The sequence below is a fragment of the Mobula hypostoma genome, chromosome 14 (assembly GCF_963921235.1).
Source record: "Mobula hypostoma chromosome 14, sMobHyp1.1, whole genome shotgun sequence".
NCBI classification, from domain to species: Eukaryota; Metazoa; Chordata; class Chondrichthyes; order Myliobatiformes; family Myliobatidae; genus Mobula; species Mobula hypostoma.
Window position 1 is genome coordinate 16405246 of NC_086110.1, and position 18795 is coordinate 16424040.

Here is an 18795-nt window from a genome sequence, read left to right on the forward strand (position 1 = left end):
TGACTGTAAGACCTTTCATCATTCTAGAACCATAGAATCAATAGAAACTACAGCACAGAAACAGGCCTTTTGGCCCTTCTTGGCTGTGCCAAACCATTTTCTGCCTAGTCCCACTGACCTGCACACGGACCATATCCCTCCATACACCTCCCATCCATGTATCTGTCCAATTTATTCTTAAATGTTAAAAAAGAACCCGCATTTACCACCTCGTCTGGCAGCTCATTCCATACTCCCACCACTCTCTGTGTGAAGAAGCCCCCCTCCCAATGTTCCCTTTAAACTTTTCCTCCCTCACCCTTAACCCATGTCCTCTGGTTTTTTTTCTCCCCTTGCCTCAGTGGAAAAAGCCTGCTTGCATTCACTCTATTTATACCCATCATAATTTTATATACCTCTATCAAATCTCCCCTCATTCTTCTACGCTCCAGGGAATAAAGTCCTAACCTATTCAACCTTTCTCTGTAACTGAGTTTCTCAAGTCCTGGCAACATCCTTGTAAACCTTCTCTGCACTCTTTCAACCTTATTTATATCCTTCCTGTAATTTGGTGACCAAAACTGAACACAATACTCCAGATTCGGCCTCACCAATGCCTTATACAACCTCATCATAACATTCCAGCTCTTATACTCAATACTTCGATTAATAAAGGCCAATGTACCAAAAGATCTCTTTACGACCCTATCTACCTGTGACGACACTTTTAGGGAATTTTGTATCTGTATTCCCAGATCCCTCTGTTCCACTGCACTCCTCAGTGCCTTACCATTAACCCTGTATGTTCTACGTTGGTTTGTCCTTCCAACGTGCAATACCTCACACTTGTCAGTATTAAACTCCATCTGCCATTTTTCAGCCCATTTTTCCAGATGGTCCAAGTCCCTCTGCAGGCTCTGAAAACCTTCCTCACTGTCCACTACACCTCCAATCTTTGTATCATCAGCAAACTTGCTGATCCAATTTACCACATTATCATCCAGATCATTGATATAGATGACAAATAACAAAGGACCCAGCACTGTTCCCTGTGGCACACCACTAGTCACAGGCCTCCACTCAGAGAAGCAATTCTCTACCACCACTCTCTGGCTTCTTCCATCGAGCCAATGTCTAATCCAATTTATCACCTCTCCATGTATACCTAGCGACTGAATTTTCCTAACTAACCTCCCATGCGGGACCTTGTCAAAGGCCTTACTGAAGTCCATGTAGACAATATCCACTGCCTTCCCTTCATCCACTTTCCTGGTAACCTCCTCGAAAAACTCCAACAGATTGGTCAAACATGACCTACCACGCACAAAGCCATGTTGACTCTCCCTAATAAGCCCCTGCCTATCCAATGCTTGTAGATTCTGTCTCTTAGTACTCCCTCCAATAACTTACTACTGACGTTAAACTCACCGGCCTATAATTTCCCGGATTACTTTTCGATCCTTTTTTAAACAACGGAACAACATGAGCCACTCTCCAATCCTCCGGCACTACACCCGTAGACAGCGACATTTTAAATATTTCTGCCAGGGCCCCCGCAATTTCAACACTAGTCTCCTTCAAGGTCCGAGGGAACACTCTGTCAGGTCCCGGGGATTTATCCACTTTAATTTTCCTCAAGACAGCAAGCACCTCCTCCTTTTCAATCTGTGCAGTTGCCATGGTCTCACTACTTGATTCTCTCAATTCCATAGATTTCATGCCAGCTTCCTTAGTAAATACAGACGCAAAAAACCTATTTAAGATCTCCCCCATTTCCTTTGGTTCCGCACAAAGCCGACCACTCTGATCTTCAAGAGGACCAATTTTATCCCTTACAATCCTTTTGCTCTTAATATACTTGTAAAAGCTCTTTGGATTATTCTTCACTTTGACTGCCAAGGCAACCTCATGTCTTCTTTTAGCCCTCCTGATTTCTTTCTTAAGTATTTTCTTGCACTTATACTCCTCAAACACCTGATTTACCTCCTGTTTCCTATACATTTCATACAACTTCCTCTTCTTCTTTATCAGAGTTGCAATATCCCTTGAGAATCAAGGTTCTTTATTCCTATTCAATTTGCCTTTAATCCTGACAGGAACATACAAACTCTGCACTCTCAAAATTTCCCCTTTGAAGGCTTCCCACCTACCAATCACATCTTTGCCAGAGAACAACCTGTCCCAATCCACGCTTTTTAGATCCTTTCTCATTTCTTCAAATTTGGCCTTCTTCCAGTTCAGAACCTCAACCCTAGGACCAGATCTATCCTTGTCCATGATCAAATTGAAACTAATGGTGTTATGATCACTGGAACCAAAGTGCTCCCCTACACAGACTTCTGTCACTTGCCCTAATTCGTTACCTAACAGGAGATCCAATATTTCATCCCCTCTAGTTAGTCCCTCTATATGTTGATTTAGAAAACTTTCCTGAACACATTTTACAAACTCTAAACCATCTAGACCCCTAACAGTATGGGAGTCCCAATCAATGTATGGAAAATTAAAATCCCCTACCACCACAACTTTATGTTTCCTGCAGTTGCCTGCTATCTCTCTGCAGATTTGCTCTTCCAAGTCTCGTTGACTATTGGGTGGTCTGTAATACAATCCCACTAATGTGGCCATACCTTTCCTGTTTCTCAGCTCCACCCATAAGGACTCAGTCGACAAGCCCTCTAATCTGTCCTGCCTGAGCACTGCTGTAATATTTTCCCTAACAAGCAATGCTACTCCCCCAACTTTCATTCCTCTGCCTCAATCACATCTGAAACATCGGAACCCTGGAATATTAAGCTGCCAGTCCTGCCCCTCCTGTAGCCAAGTTTCACTAATTGCTACAACATCATAATTCCACGTGTCAATCCACGCCCTCAACTCATCCGCCTTCTCCGCAATACTCCGAGCATTGAAATATATACACCTCAGAAGATTTTTACCACCACTCACCACTAGAAAGATTTTTTTCTGAATTATTGTCAAAATACTTACTTTCATATTTTTGCCATGATTAATCTTAATAGTCACACCACTCGTTAAATTCTGAATGCTTGTGTTTCCCACAGTAATTCCAAACACTTGGTCACTTAATAGTGTGTTATTATTTTTGTCCTACAGAGAAATAAACCAAGAGTCCTTTCAGCAAGGTGCAATGTTGAAGAACAAAGCATCAGATATTTTTCACAATTTTCACTATTTTTAGAGATTTTTAACTTTGGACTATATTTTGCCCAATACCTCTGGCCAAATTTGCTCCTCTGACTCTGGTGGACCATCACAAATTAGACTGAGATCCAGAATCACATTGTTTCAGAGTTTACTTCAGCCCGGCCCAACCAGGAACCACAAGGAAAGGCATTAACATGGGAGGTGGTGAGGTCACGGGAGAAAATCATTCAAACTGAGGACTGACCACCACAGGCACCTGGCCCTTTACAACTAAATGGTAGCAACGTAGGCTGACAACAATCTCATTTCATTTCAAGTGTAAATTTATACAGACTACAATGACACTTTTGAACAATTTACCTCAAACAGTTCGCTCTCATTAAATACAGTGAAAATGAGCCTTGAAAGGTCATTCTGTTGCTCTTCAGCTCTCTCAGATAGCTCAGCTGGAAGGATCACCTCGACATCAGCATCCTGATTATCGGTGGTTCGTTCACCCACCTATACAAGTCAAAGGGAAACCATTTCACCATTCACTCTGTGTTCTGTTGATAATAGGTGCAGAATTAACACCAATTGATCTGATTGTAAAGTAGGAAAGTCTTATAATCGTGGAGTAATACCACTTGCAAACAGGAACTTTGTTGCAACCATGGAGCCCATTAAGTTAGTCTCAATTTCTCACATTGGGCTGATATCCCTCTAAACCCCCTTATCCATGTACTTATCCAAATGTCTTTTCAATGTTATTGTACCTGCCTCAACCTCTTTCTTTGGTGTCTTAGTCCATAAATGTATCACCTTCTGCATGAAAAAAATTGCCCCTTAGCCCCTTTTAAATATTTCAACTCTCAACTTAATCCCATGCCCTCTGCTTTTTAGTTCCCCTTTCCTGGGACAAAGACTGTGTGTTCACCCTATGAAAACCCATCACGATTTTATCTATCTCCATAAGGTCACTCATCAATCTCCCTCATTCCAAAGGAATAAAGTCCTAGCCTGTCCAATCTCTGTCAGGTCCTCCATCACAAAGAAAAACACACTGGTTTATCTTGATAGAAACATTTAAAAATGACACATAAATATCATCTGTTGCTTCTTTTAGGCAAATTTCCTTTCTGTTTTGTTAACCTGAGAGATGTTTAATGAGTGATCTAAAGATTGGTCGTATATGTAGCTGCAGCATAGATGGACAGCTTGTGAGTTCCTTGTACTTACCCACAGTGAATTAGCAATCAGTCTTATTTGTTGTTTTCTGGGGATTTCCTTTTTTTTCATAACTTTACAATCTCTGTATATTTCCATGCTGTCATTATTTAACTCTGTGCATTTATCTGACATTGTCATACATTTTCTTTTGTATCTGTGAAACCATAAGATATGAAAATGTATAAACAGTAATGTAACATGTGAATTTACTGTCTCAATGGATGGGAGTGTAATTTACATCATCTCAGTTCAGCCATTTCCACTTTAATCCCTTTCATTGCCTCACTCAGACCTTCATCAGTCATATTGATGAAAGGATCTACAATCGCATCAATATCAGTACAATCATGTGGTTGAAAGTGCAGGTGGGTTCCAGTGATCAGTGCATAATGAACAGAGTAAAGTTTAACAGCACATCCTCACTACTGATGCTGCTACATTCACACACATACACAAACACACACACACACACACACACACACACACACACACACACACACACAACGTGCCCATCATTGGGATGGATCAATAACTGTCATGGATCTTAACATAACATGACTATACGGCACAATTACCAGATACCCTTATCCAGACAAGGACCAGTAGATCTGTGGAATGAACAAAAATCCTCCTCTCTCTAAAGATGACAGTGTTTACACTCCCAAATTGAACCTTCACACAGAAATATAGGTCTACAAATGCCTTGTCAGATCAAGTGAGTTATTTCTAACATCACCATCACTGTTTCTCAGATGAATTGGTTGTTCTATCACGTATGCTTGAAGAAATTAGATCTATACACTTTGGATAATGTACATTGATCTTATTGAAATGGTTAAAGATCCATCAGATACAGAAGATGTTGAGATGTTTCCACTTTTCCATCAATGGGAGAAAATACAACAAGGGGATATAGTTACATAATTAGTTAATCTTGAAATTGAATTACATAGAAATGTTTTCCTGCAGAAGATGTAAATTTCTGGAATACTCTATCCTGGAGGTTGTTAGAGACTGGATCCCTGGGGATACTTAAAGAAGATGTAGATACATTTCTGAGGGAATAGGAAATTTAACGCTGTGGGGAACTAGCTGAGAAGAAGAGGCAGATTAGCCATGTTCATATTGAATGGTGGGGCAGGCTTGAAGGGCTGAATGGCCGATTATGTTCTTTGTGATAAAATAAGAGGATTTGTACATTCACTGATGGAACAATTAAATCTCTGCAACACACCTTACTGTTGCTCTGTGAGGACATCCATACCAACCACTGGCGGCATGGAACTAATACTTGTGCTTCGACCATAAGACCATAAGATATAGGAGCCGAAGCAGGCCATTCCGCCCATCCAGTCTGCTCTGCCTTTCAATCATGGGCTGATCCAACTCTCCTGCCTTCTCCCCATAACCTTTGATGCTCTGGCGAATCAAGACCCTATCTATCTCTGCCTTAAATACACCCAATGACTTAGCCTCCACAGCCAATGGTGGCAACAAATTCCACAGATTTCCCACCCTCTGACTAAAGTAATTTCTCCACATCTCAGTTCTAAATGGACATCTTTCAATCCTGAATTCATGCCCTCTTGTCCTAGGCTCCCCTACCATGGGAAATAACTTCGCCATATCTAATCTGTTCAGGTATTTTAACACTCAGAATTTTTCTGTGAGATCCCCCCTTCATTCTCCTGAACTCCAGGGGATACAGCCCAAGAGCTGCCAGATGTTCCTCATATGGTAACCCTTTCATTCCTGGAATCATTCTCGTGAATCTTCTCTGAACCCTCTCCGATATCACTATATCCTTTCTAAAATAAGGAGCCCAAAACTGCACACAATACTCCAAGTGTGGTCTCACGAGTGCCTTATACAGCCTCAACATTACATCCCTGCTCTTATAGTCTATGCCTCCAGAAATGAATGCCAACATTGCATTCGCCTTCTTTACCACGGACTCAATCTGGAGGTTAATCTTTAGGGTATACTGCACAAGGACTCCCAAGTCCCCTTGCATCTCTGCATTTTGAATTCTCTCCCCATCTAAATAATAGTCTGCCCATTTATTTCTTCCACCAAAGTGCATGACCACACACTTTCCAACATTGTATTTCAATGTTGGTCAAATATTTGGTTAAATGTCTTCTGCTACTGGCCACCAATCTGGATACGAGTGGAGCAGGATCCAGCAAGTATTTACTTCACTGCTTATCATAGAGGGCCTCCATATATAAGAACTCTAGCAAGCTTCTACCTACGCTTTCTGCCGTCCCTTGTAAGTGTCAGTGCCAAGAGGCCATTTGATGGTGAGGAAACTTCATTGACCCTGATTGTACTGAATTCCCCTGTTCATGCATTTTCTGTTAGTGTTCAGTGAGCTAATACGAGGAAGCTGATGAATACACTTTCTCCATCCCCACCCAGAGCAATGGGAGCATTCTGACCAAATGAGGCTGGATCAAGGATCCTTCTTATAATGTATCATCGAGAGACTCATCCACAGTGTTCTGGTCATTTGAATAATCTGCACTTCAGACTATTGTAAACAAGGTACAAAATATATCATAAATTATGAGAACACAATTCTGAAATTGTCCTATCTTCCTGATCACAATTCTTCAGCTGTAAATCTTTTTACTTCATATATAACATCAGTGGAAAAAATTGTTCAATTAAAAATACCTTTTGTGACACTTCTTTTCAGAGTTCGTTTGTTGATTGGTCTCCTTTAGAAAATCTGAAATGAAATGGTAGAAAACATTTTTGTACGTATTTCAGAAATAATTTGTATTCCTGTTGCTTTTTCCACCCATACTTTTCTCCTTTGTTAGCCAGTGATTAAGCAGGTCATCAGTTCTATAGAGGAAATCAATGTATTGTACTTGGCAGTGGGGGCAGGATTACACAGAGTGCAATCTGTGCCAACTGCAAGGAATTGGAATTTGTTGGACAAAAGAGCAAGATAATTAAGTTACTCAAAGTCAAGTAAGTGTTTCGCCAAAAATACAGTGCTAAATTAAGAAGAAATTATCATGCATTTAATCACTAACCTAGAAGCTAACACAACAATAACAAAGAAAGAGTGGTTCAGTTAAGGATACAAATGAAAGATCAGCATCTTTATGAAAGAGAAAGGAGAGTAAAATATTTTTGGCCGGGTAACTGGGAACTATTCCTGAAGATATGGGAATTTCTGCTCCTTGTGTCTCCGGATGCCATACTGCACAGTCAGTGCCTCTGATTGATCACACTCAGGTTTAAGATTCCTGAAGTCTCTGTGGAGCATGAGGGAGATTGACTGAATAATAAATGAGTGGTTGTTTGAAGGGTAGAAAGAGGCATGTAAAATAGCAGCAGCCATTCTCAAATCAGTACTCAGCATTAGAGACTGATGGAGATGATGGCACCTTGGCAGATGACAGTTCAGATCATGGCACCGTGGACAGTCAGACCACATGGGGAGCACCACAATGGGTAAAACTGCAACTGTAGCCAGAAATACAGTGAGAATTAATTTAACTGAAAAAAAAAACAAATGTATGTAATGGATCAGACAGTTACAGTGAAAAATGGTCATCCTATATACAGTGGTTGCTGAAGTCATCTGTATCGTTCTCTAAGCCCCTGCAGTATGACCTGCCCACAAAGTGTACAAATCCACAGAGAACCAGCCACATGGTTGTACTGAGTTTGCATTCATCCCTCAATTCTCAGACCTTTGCTGCAGTGAAAGTATTCATCAGCCTTTTACAATCCCAATAAACCCAGAACATTTCTTATGGTCAAACCACCAAACAGGGTAGCATTGCCTCAAGAACATATTTCACTGGGCTGGCTGGTAAAGTAACAGGATGGAGAATGGAGAGCGATAGTCGATTATAGATGATTAAATCAGCTCACTCCAGTGTATGGCCGAACAGTTTGCTGTGATAGACAGCAGAGAAACAGCCCCGACAAATAATCTCCAGGAAGAAATTCATTGAGTGGAGTAGCTTCTGTTGAGACAAAGGACTGATGCAGCCATTAACATTATCTGAGAAATGAAAATGAATCCTGGGATGTTAAGGTACTCTGTGCAAGATCTACACTCTCCACAAATTCAAAACTTGAGAGATGATCTCTTTGGGATGTGTGAAGTTCTTGAATGACATGCCTTTGTAGAGCAAAAGAAAACAAACTGCTACAGCAGGGGTTCCTACATTTTTATGGCATCGACACCTATCATTAACCGAGGGGTCCGTGGACCCCAGTTTGGGAACTCCTGTGTAAGCGGAACTCAGATCAGGCAGTATCTGTGGAGGGAAATGGATGGTTGAAATTTTGGGTTGAGATCCTTTGGAACTGAAAAGGTACAGGGGAGATAGTTGATATAGAGGGGTGAAGGTAAAGGGCAGAGAAAAAGGTGGCAAGGGATAGGTGGGTCCAATTGAGATGGAGTAATGAGCACATGGAGGAGGCAAGTGTACAAAGAGCAACAGAGGCTTGAAAGGAACAGGTGATGGAATCTGTCAGGAGAGGCAGGTGGAGCATAAAACCCAATGAGGAAGGCAGGGAGGGGAGATGGGAACAGTGGGGTGTGGGGAACCAGTGGGAGGAGTGTGAACATGATGTGCGGAGAAGAGGAAAGAAACAAGGTGAAAGGAGAGAGGTGGTTAGGTTAGGTATTTGTAGAATAAAAGTAAATTTCCAGCATTTTCTGTTTTTCTCTCAGTTTTCAGAGAAGCATCAGCACTCTATTTTTTTATTTTTATTGACAGCAGGAGTAACTGCTGGAAGTTGCATCTGGAGCAATCCAGGAAGGTATTCCACGGGCTTATTTGATTTGTTAAAATGAATATTGCGTTGGCGCGTGGCCAAGTGCTTAAGGTGTTCGTCTAGTGATTTGAAGGTTGCTAGTTCAAGCCTTGGCTGAAGCAGTGTGTTGTGTCCTTGAGCAAGGCACTTAACCACACATTGCTCGGCGACGACACCGGTGACAAGCTGTATGGGTCCTAATGCCCTTCCCTTGGACAACATCGGTGGCATGGAGAGGGGAGACTTGCAGCATGGGCAACTGCTGGTCTTCCATACAACCTTGCCCAGGCCTGCGCCCTGGAAAGCTTCCAAGGCCCAAATCCATGGTCTCATGAGACTAACAGATGTCTATAAAAAATGAATATCCTACTGATCAGAACTACAGCTCTCAAACACAGCAGTAAATGTTACCTAACACATTCCTCAAAACTCCAATGTTTTGTGAACATAATGATTTACTCTTGCACAAAAGGAGGACATTTGGCCCATTGGGTAAATACTACTGCTCAAGAAGTCAACAGTGGACACTGGGCTAATAAATGGTGGACTTACACATGTGGGCTAATTGCAAATTAAAAACTGGCAACTTTCCTGTTTCCAAAGAAAGTGATTGAGCAGAAACGTTAATTTCATGGATCTCTTCACAGGAAGTGTCCCTCCTGTTGGCCAGTATTTTCTGTTTTTATTTTGGCTTTTCACCATCTGCAGCATTGTGATTTTTTGGTGCAGATCCAGACACTCTGGTTAAGGATTTGGGAAGAAGGAGAGAGGCCCAGAGTTTGCAGGGACTGTAGCAGCAATCTATGGTCGTGTTGAGTGACAGTGGGAGGGGATCACTCAGGAGATTAGTGTGTGAAAAAGCACTGATGATATGCTGCATTGTAGGAAAGATTCAGTCACCTTACGTACATGGTCACAGTTGGTGAGTAGATGGATCCCACCCGCCAACCAGAACACCACTGACCTCACATGTTCTGCACCATACACCAAAATGCCTGAGGTGGGATCTTACTGCACAAATATAGAGGTCATTTTCCTCAGACTGCAATCACTTCCAAAAGTATTTCATTCTGATTAACTTTGATAAAAATCTGTGGCTGAGAAAAGGGATTCATAATGGCAAGATAGCTGAACTTTCCTGAATCTGTGATTTGGTATTCATCATTAATTTGGTTAAAAGGGAAAGGTAACTGAGAGGATTCAAAGTGCTGAAAGTTTCTCATGATGTTAAAAATTTAAGTTACTGACCTTGGCACTCCTCCTCCATACATTGATATATGCAACAAATACCTGCAGAGGCAGAATTAAAGAGCCACTGTTATGGAGTTACTGCAGAGGTTACAGCCCAGGTGCAGAGGGAGAGACACTGGAGCCGATGAACAGTTCACTGACATAATAAGACTGTGCAGAATTAAAGGAAAAACAATAAACACTTGGCCAATAGGTCCATTAACCAAAACTTTCAAACTGAAAGTTAATGCTGACGTTGCAACGAAGAATCAATAACTTAATAATAAATTAATACTGCTCCTTTACAGCGTCAGTTAAGCAGTAGACTTCTTTTCCAGAACAAGGACGGAGGCAAGCAGGGAGCATAGATTTTGCTGTGCTTTTGGTAAAGCCTTAACAAAACTGGAATGAGAGGCAGGGAGTTAAATACCACCACAATGAAACACCAATTGGCTGGAACGTGCATACTCACGAGTGTGATTGCTGAACCCATTCCACAGTCTGCCTGTTTGGGCACATAGACCCCGTAGGAGAGTCTGTGGTTGTGACAGGGTTCCCCTCCCTAGGTGCAGCTCCCAAGGTGCTAGAGACTGGTGCCTGCTGAAATTCCGGCATGAGAGACTTGTCCAGGATGACATGGATCAGAACCAAACAACATTCCTGAGGGCCAAACCCCTTACAAGCCATGCATCCAGCAACGTGCCAGGAGTCACAATATAGAATATACAAAGGAATGGGAAGAAGAGGAAGGAGGGATAATTGGAGCTGGGGATGGGGAGGGAGGTAGTCATCGGCTTGAGTTGGGAAACATGCAATGATGGGTGGATCTTCATTGATGAAGATAGGTGCCATGTATATGAGACCTTGTTGACAGCGTTCTCCATTATGCATGGTCCTACATAGAATGGGGCCAACCTGCGGCTCTCAACTTCCGAGGGAAGATCTCTAGATATCAGCCAGACTTTCTCTCCTGACTTGACAGGCCTCACCTGTCGGCAGAGCTCATCAGTGTGCTGGGCACGTTGTTTCTGAGTGTGCTGCAGAGAATCCATCAGCCAACTCCACGTGCGCTCATAGTGTTCGACCAAATGTTCAGCAGCAGGAACTCCCATGTCAGTCTCTTGATCAGGAAAAAGTGGTGCCTCGAATTCCTCCTGGCATTTCAAGGGGACATGCCAGTGGAGGATAACTGGAGGCTATTTTGGGCAATCATTCCCCAACCAATTGGGAGCTCCCAGGATGTGGGGCTAGAAGAGACAAGGCAGTGCAGGGTTGTCTCCAGCTTCTGATTCTCTCTCTCAGTCCTGATTAGACACTATATCCTGAGGGAAGCTGTGCAGCCTGAACACATGCTGAACCATATGGGTGGCAGTCTCACGTGCCAACAGGGGCTTAGGGAGAGTGATGAAGTGGACAGCCTTGGAGAGCTCTTTCACAATCACCAGAATGGTAATGTTTCCATCAGATGGGAGCAGACCAGCGATGAAATCCAAGGAGAGGTGGGACCAGTGGCACTGAGACTCAGGCCTTGAGACACAGACAGTGGACATAACAGATCTGCAGTGTGCTGGTGTGATGTCCTGTTCTGGGCACAAGTGGGACTGGCTGAGACAAAGTCATCGACATTCTGGGATATAGATGGTTGCCAAAATCATCTCTTGATAAATTCCAGGGTCCATTGAATTTTAGGATAACCAGCTAGATGGGAGAACTGACCCCATTCCAACTCTCTGAGGCACACCCTGGCAGAGTCAAGCAGCCATTTGGAAAATTCCCCACGTTATTATAACTCTACAATATTTCACAATTCATACTATTTACAGTTAATAGTTTATAATTAAAGCACTGTTATCTCTATCCAGAATTCAGTTGGGCCCCTGTGACACCCATCAGTCCCAGAAGGTGCCCAGTGTAGACATAGTTGTCACGTTATTCTTTTCCCAGGGGCACACGTACATGGGCGTAGGCGTGGAAAATTAGCAGGCAATCAGCTCAGGAACAACCCTCAACCGCCCGCTGCCTGGATCTGTGAATGGCCACCTTGACTCCTGGGTGAACTCCTGGGTCTCATTGCACTGTGGGAGTTCAGTCACTGCTATATTCAATGTACAAATCAATAAGAGAGGCAGGATTTATGAACATTTGGAGAGGTATAATATGATTAGGAATAGTCAGCATGGCTTTGTCAAGGGCAGGTCGTGCCTTACGAGCCTGATTGAATTTTTTGAGGATGTGACTAAACACATTGATGAAGGAAGAGCAGTAGATGTAATGTATATCGATTTCAGCAAGGCATTTGATAAGGTACCCTGTGCAAGGCTTATTGAGAAAGTAAGGAGGCATGGGATCCAAGGGGACATTGCTTTGTGGATCCAGAACTGGCTTGCCCACGGAAGGCAAAGAGCAGTTGTAGACTGGTCATATTCTGCATGGACTTCGGTGACCAGTGGTGTGCCTCAGGGATCTGTTCTGGGACCCTTACTTTTCGTGATTTTTATTAATGACCTGGATGAGGAAGTGGAGGGATGGGTTAATAAGTTTGCTGATGACACAAAGGTTGGGGGTGTTGTGGATAGTTTGGAGAGCTGTCAGAGGTCACTGCGGGACATTGATAGGATGCAAAACTGGGCTGAGAAGTGGCAGATGGAGTTCAACTCAGATAACTGTGAAGTGGTTCATTTTGGTAGGTCAAACATGATGGCAGGATATAGTATTTATGGTAAGACTCTTGGCAGCATGGAAGATCAGAGGGATCTTGGGGTCTGAGTCCATAGGATACTCAAAGCAGCTGCGCAGGTTGACTCTGTGGTTAAGAAGGCATACGGTGCATTGGCTTTCATCGATCGTGGGATTGAGTTTAGGAGCCAAGAGGTAATGTTGCAGCTGTATAGGACCCTGGTCAGACCCCACTTGGAGTACTATGCTCAGTTCTGGTCACCTCACTACAGGAAGGATGTCAAAGCCATAGAAATGGTGCAGAGGAGATTTACAAGGATGTTGCCTGGATTGGGGAGCATGCCTTATGAAAACAGATTGAGTGAACTCGGCCTTTTCTCCTTTGGAGCGACGGAGGATGAGAGGTGACCTGATAGAGGTGTATAAGACGATGAGCAGCATTGATTGTGTGGATAGTCAGAGGCTTTTTCCCAGGACTGAAATGGCTGCCACAAGAGGGCATAGGTTTAAGGTGCTTGGGTGTGCATTTGGAGGAGATATCAGGGGTAAGATGTTTTATGCAGAGGGTGGTGAGTGTGTGGAATGGGCTGCTGGTTACGGTGGTGGAGGCGGACACGATAGGGTCTTTTAAGAGACTTTTGGATAGGTACATAGAGCTTAGAAAAATAGAGGGCTATGGGTAATCCTAGTAATTTCTAATGTAGGGACATGTTCAATACAACTTTGTGGGCCGACGGGACTGTATTGTGCAGTAGGTTTTCTATGCTTCTATGTTTTCTAAAAGTTTATATCACAACAGAGCCAGGGAATATGTGAGAAGGAGATAGAAACAGGTCTGGCTCCCTCCACACCCCCAACCTTTATGTCATCAGCAAACTTACTAACCCATCCCTCCACTTCCTCATCCAAGTCATTTATAAAAATCACGAAGAGTAAGGGTCCCAGAACAGATCCCTGAGGCACACCACCGGTCAACGTCCTCTATGTAGAATTTGACCTGTCTACAACTACTCTTTGCCTTCTGTGGGCAACCCAATTCCGGATCCACAAAGCAAAGTCCCCTTGGATCTCATGCCTCCCTACTTTTTCAGTAAGCCTTACACGGTGTAGCTTATCAAATGCCTTGCTGAAATCCATATACACTACATCTACTGCTTTACCTTCATCAATGTGGTTAGTCATATCCTCAAAAGATTCAATCAGGTTCAAAAGGCACGAACTGCCTTTGACAAAGCCGTGCTGACTATTCCTCGTCATTTTATGCTTCTCCAAATGTTCATAAATCATGCCTCTCAGGATCTTCTCCATCAGATTAACAACCACTGAAGTAAAACTCTCTGGTCTATAATTTCCTGGACTATCTCTACTCCCTTTCTTGAATAAGGGAACAACATCTGCAACCCTCCAATCTTCCGGAACCTCTGCTGTCCCCATGATGTTCATTTCCAAAAGCTCAGCAACCCCGTTCCTCACCTCCCACAGTAGCCTGGGTTATATCGTATCTGGTCCCAGTGATTTATCCAACTTGATGCTTTTCAAAAGCTCCAGCACATCCTCTTAATGTCTATATGTTCAAGCTTTTCAGTCTGCTGTAAGTCATTCCTACAATCGCCAAGTTCCTTTTCCGTGTTAAATACTGAAGCAAAGTATTCATTCAGTACCTCTGCTACCTCCTCCGGTTTCATACACACTTTTCCACTGTCACGATTGATTGGTCCTATTCTCTTACGTCTTATCCTCTTGCTCTTCACATACTTGTAGAATGTCTTGGGGTTTCCTTAATCCTGCTTGCCAAGGCCTTCTCATGGCCTCTTCTGACTCTGCTAATTTCATTCTTAAGCTCCTTCCTGCTAGCCTTATAATCTTCTAGATCTCCGTTATTACCTAGTTTTTTGAACCTTTCATAAGCTTTTCTTTTCTTCTTGACTAGATTTTCAACAGCCTTTGTACACCATGGTTCATGTACCCTATCATCCTTTCCCTGTCTCATTGGAATGTACCCATACAGAATACCATGCAAATATCCCATGAATATTTGCCACATTTCTGCTGTACATTTCCCCGAGAACATCTGCTCCCAATTTAAGCTTCCAGGTTCCTGCCTGGTAGCCTCATATTTCTCCTTACTCTAATTAAATGCTTTCCTAACTTGTCTGCTCCTATCCCTCCTCAATGCTATGGTAAAGGAGAAGGAATTGATATCACTATCTCCAAAATTCTCTCCCACCGAGAGACCTAACACCTGACCAGGTTCATTTCCCAATACCAGATCAAGTACAGCCTCTCCTCTTGTAGGCTTATCTACATATTGTGTCAGGAAACCTTCCTGAACACACCTAACAAACTCCATCCCATCTAAATCCCTTGCTCTACGGAGATACCAATCAATATTGGGGAAAGTAAAATCTCCCATCACGACAGCCCTGTTATTTTTATACCATTCCAGAATATGTCTCCCTATCTGCTCTTCGATGTCCCTGTTACTACTGGGTGGTGTATAAAAACACCCAGTAGAGTTATTGACCCCATCCCATTTCTAACTTCCACCCATAGAGACTCAGTAGACAATCCCTCCATGACTGCCTACTTTTCTGCAGGTTGATAGTGAAATCAGCTATGACCTCACTGAAAGTCAGGAGAGTCTCAAGGTGAACTTCTCCTGCTCCTAATTCTTATTCTTTTCTTTTCTATCTTCTACCTCAAATACCCACCTACACTGAAGTAATACTGCACTTCAACTCAACAATGACTGTGGCATTATTTTATCCTTTATCCTCATCCAACATCACAGAGGATGTATTTCAAATTATGCACCCAACAGGCATAGACAGATCTGTCACTGTATTATGCTGAGCACGGTACCAGTGGCCAGTCTGTTATATGTCACTTGGGCACTGGGCTGGTAGTGACAAGTCATTCTTTAAACTGGAGTGCACTACAGCTAGACATGGGTTGTTGCTGTATAACAGGTGTATCCAAGACTGGTGAGTACAGTTCAGAATCTGCACACAAACGAGAGAAAATCTGCAGATGCTGGAGAACAAAACAACATACACAAAATGCCGGAGGAGCTCAGCAGCCAGGAAACATCTATGGAAATGAGTGAACAGTCGATGTTTCGGGCTGAGACCCTTCATCAGGACCCTGAAGAAGTTTAAATCTTTGTGATTCAGAATCTGTACAACACAGATGTACAGTATCGATGAATGTGGGTCTGGTTCATTTTGATAATGTGTGTACAAACTATCATTGTATATAACTAGGTACAGTTTTGGGAAGTTCTGATGAACATCAAATATGTTTTAGGATTCAGTGAAAGAAACAGGGTGAAAAAACAACGGGAATGTCAATAAAAGGGTGATAAAGAGAGACAGCTGAGTGAGGATGGTGAAGGTTTGCTAATCCCTTCCTCCTCTCTATCACTGACATTCCCTTTGTTCTCCCAACCACCAGGGAATTGGGCTGATGAGTGGCAAATGGATTTCATCGCAGTTAACTGTGAGGTGATCTATTTTGGAAAGTCAAAAAAGTGTCAGACATTTAGTATCAATGGTAACGACCTGGACTGCCAGTCCAAACACCCAAATTTGAATACAACTCTCACATAACAGCTCTGGATTAACAAACAGTCAATCAATGGGAATTTGAAGATGATAATATTTAGTAAGATGTAACTCAATGCTATTGTTTTTACCATGAAATAACATGACAGAGCAGAAATAACAACCCTATGTCTGGCCATTCACAAAGGTTCCCCCTCCTGCTACTCATTGCCAGCATTTTCTGGTTTTATCTCCGATTTGCAGCATCTGCAGCAGTGTGATTATTGGTGTGGATCTGGACATGGGGTTGAAGAGTTGAGAAGGAGAAAGGTGCAGAGTTTTCTGGGACTATGGCAGCTATCTTTCATCACTGTGAAGTCAAGTCCACATGCACCACTTCCACTGGCAGCTTGTTCCATCATTATTTCACTCTGATTTACTTCAGGTAAACATGCAGCTTAGAGAAGAGGAAAGAACTACAAGATTTGTGAATTAATTCCCATGAATTTAGTTAACAAGGAAAATTTTCATATAGCTGGAATTTCCACTTGATTTTAAAATTTAAGACCCTGACCTTTGACTCTTATCCTTTCACATTCGTCTTTGATCTGCTTCCCTGAAGAGACAAAACGAAACAGCCACTGTTCAGAGTTGCTGCAGCAGTGTGAATCCTTTATTTCCCTTTTGCAAAGCAAGTTTCATCATTGATTACAGCATCACATTATTACAATTCAACAATATTTTACCATTCACACTATTTACAGTTAATAGTTTATAATCAAAGCACTGTTATCTCTATCCATAATTTAGTCAGGCTATTGAGGTCAGGAATCAGTTATGACCCCACTGATTGTCAGGAGAGTCTCAAAGTGAGGAGGAAACTTCTCCTGCTCCTAATTCTTAATCTTTTCCTTTCTACATTGTACATCAAGTATCCACCTCCATTGAAGTAATCCTCTGCTTCCATTCAAGGATGAGTGTGACATTGTTTTATCCTTTATCCACGTCCAAAGTCATAGACGAACAGTTTGAAATAATGCACCCAATAGACACAGACTGGTCTGTCACTTTATTACAATGAGCACAGTCCTGTCTTCCATCACCACAGTTACACATTTTACTTTATCCCACATCTAACACTATAGAAAGGATCTTTAAATAAATCTTCCAATTGTAGATTGTGGAAATTTACTCTGGAATTCCAGTTCCCATCTTCAGCAGTAGTATACCAAGGGTCATCCTCTCAGGGATATCCTGAATATTGGGATATCCTGAAGCAGGAATTAAATTGCAAGATCTCAGTCTTTGCAATTCTCAGGCTGAACAAAAGTTACCACTTCTCATCTTTTTATTTTACCTGTGGTTACCTGAGGATTCAAGGAGCTAGGGGACCCAAATGTCAATACAAATGTAATCAATGACTATCTGACCCTTCATGGGGGCCATAGAGATAAAGAAACAGAGTGGTCAGTTTTGGAAATCCAAAATTATCCCTGATTAGTGAGCTCTAACATTTTTTTCCCATATCAACCAGTATTTTCACCTCACCATTTATCAGGGATTTCCTTTCCACTGACAACTTGTGGTTTATTGAGATTTGTCATTAATTTGGTTAAAAATGAAAGGATTCATAAAGCTGGAAGTTTCTCATCATGTTAACATTTAAGTTACTGACCTTGTTTGTTGCCTGTTTTAGATCCACACTTGCAACTTATCTCTGTAGAGACAGAAAGAGAGAACCACTATTAGTGAGTTGCTGCAGAAGCACAGATCTCTTTTAAATTTCATCTCTGACAGCCTGTATCTTCCAGCTGTAGACTCTCTTGTTCTCATAAAAAGTCTATGAGTATCTATCTTATCCAAAACCCTCATAGTTCTGGAAAACTCCATAAGGTCACTCCTGAGGTAATACATGGCAAAGAGAAATAGCCAAGCCTATGCATTCTCTCCACGTAACTGCAATCCTCCATTCCAGGTAGCATCCTTGTGAATATCTCTGGACTCTCTTTATTGCTCGTGCATCCTTCCAGTAGTGTGCTGACCAGAAATTTACACAATATTCCATCAATATTCCTAAAGATTCTGCTATTGACTTTATATTTCCTGCCAGCATGTGACTTCCTGAAGCAAATTACCACACACTTGCCTGGATTAAATTGGATCTGCCATTGATCTGCCCAGTTCCACACAAATGCCACAT

The 18795-nt window shown here is 42.3% G+C and overlaps 1 long non-coding RNA gene across 1 annotated transcript; it reads right to left on the reverse strand.

Moving 5' to 3' along the window:
• Nucleotides 1-7038: 7038 nt before the first annotated feature.
• On the reverse strand, nucleotides 7039-18284 carry LOC134356452 (uncharacterized). Its single transcript, XR_010020354.1, has 4 exons — nucleotides 18271-18284; nucleotides 17170-17211; nucleotides 10396-10437; nucleotides 7039-7090 (listed from the first exon to the last, which is right to left on the reverse strand). It is a non-coding gene; the product is annotated as an uncharacterized LOC134356452 (long non-coding RNA).
• Between the last annotated feature and the right edge of the window lie 511 nt (nucleotides 18285-18795).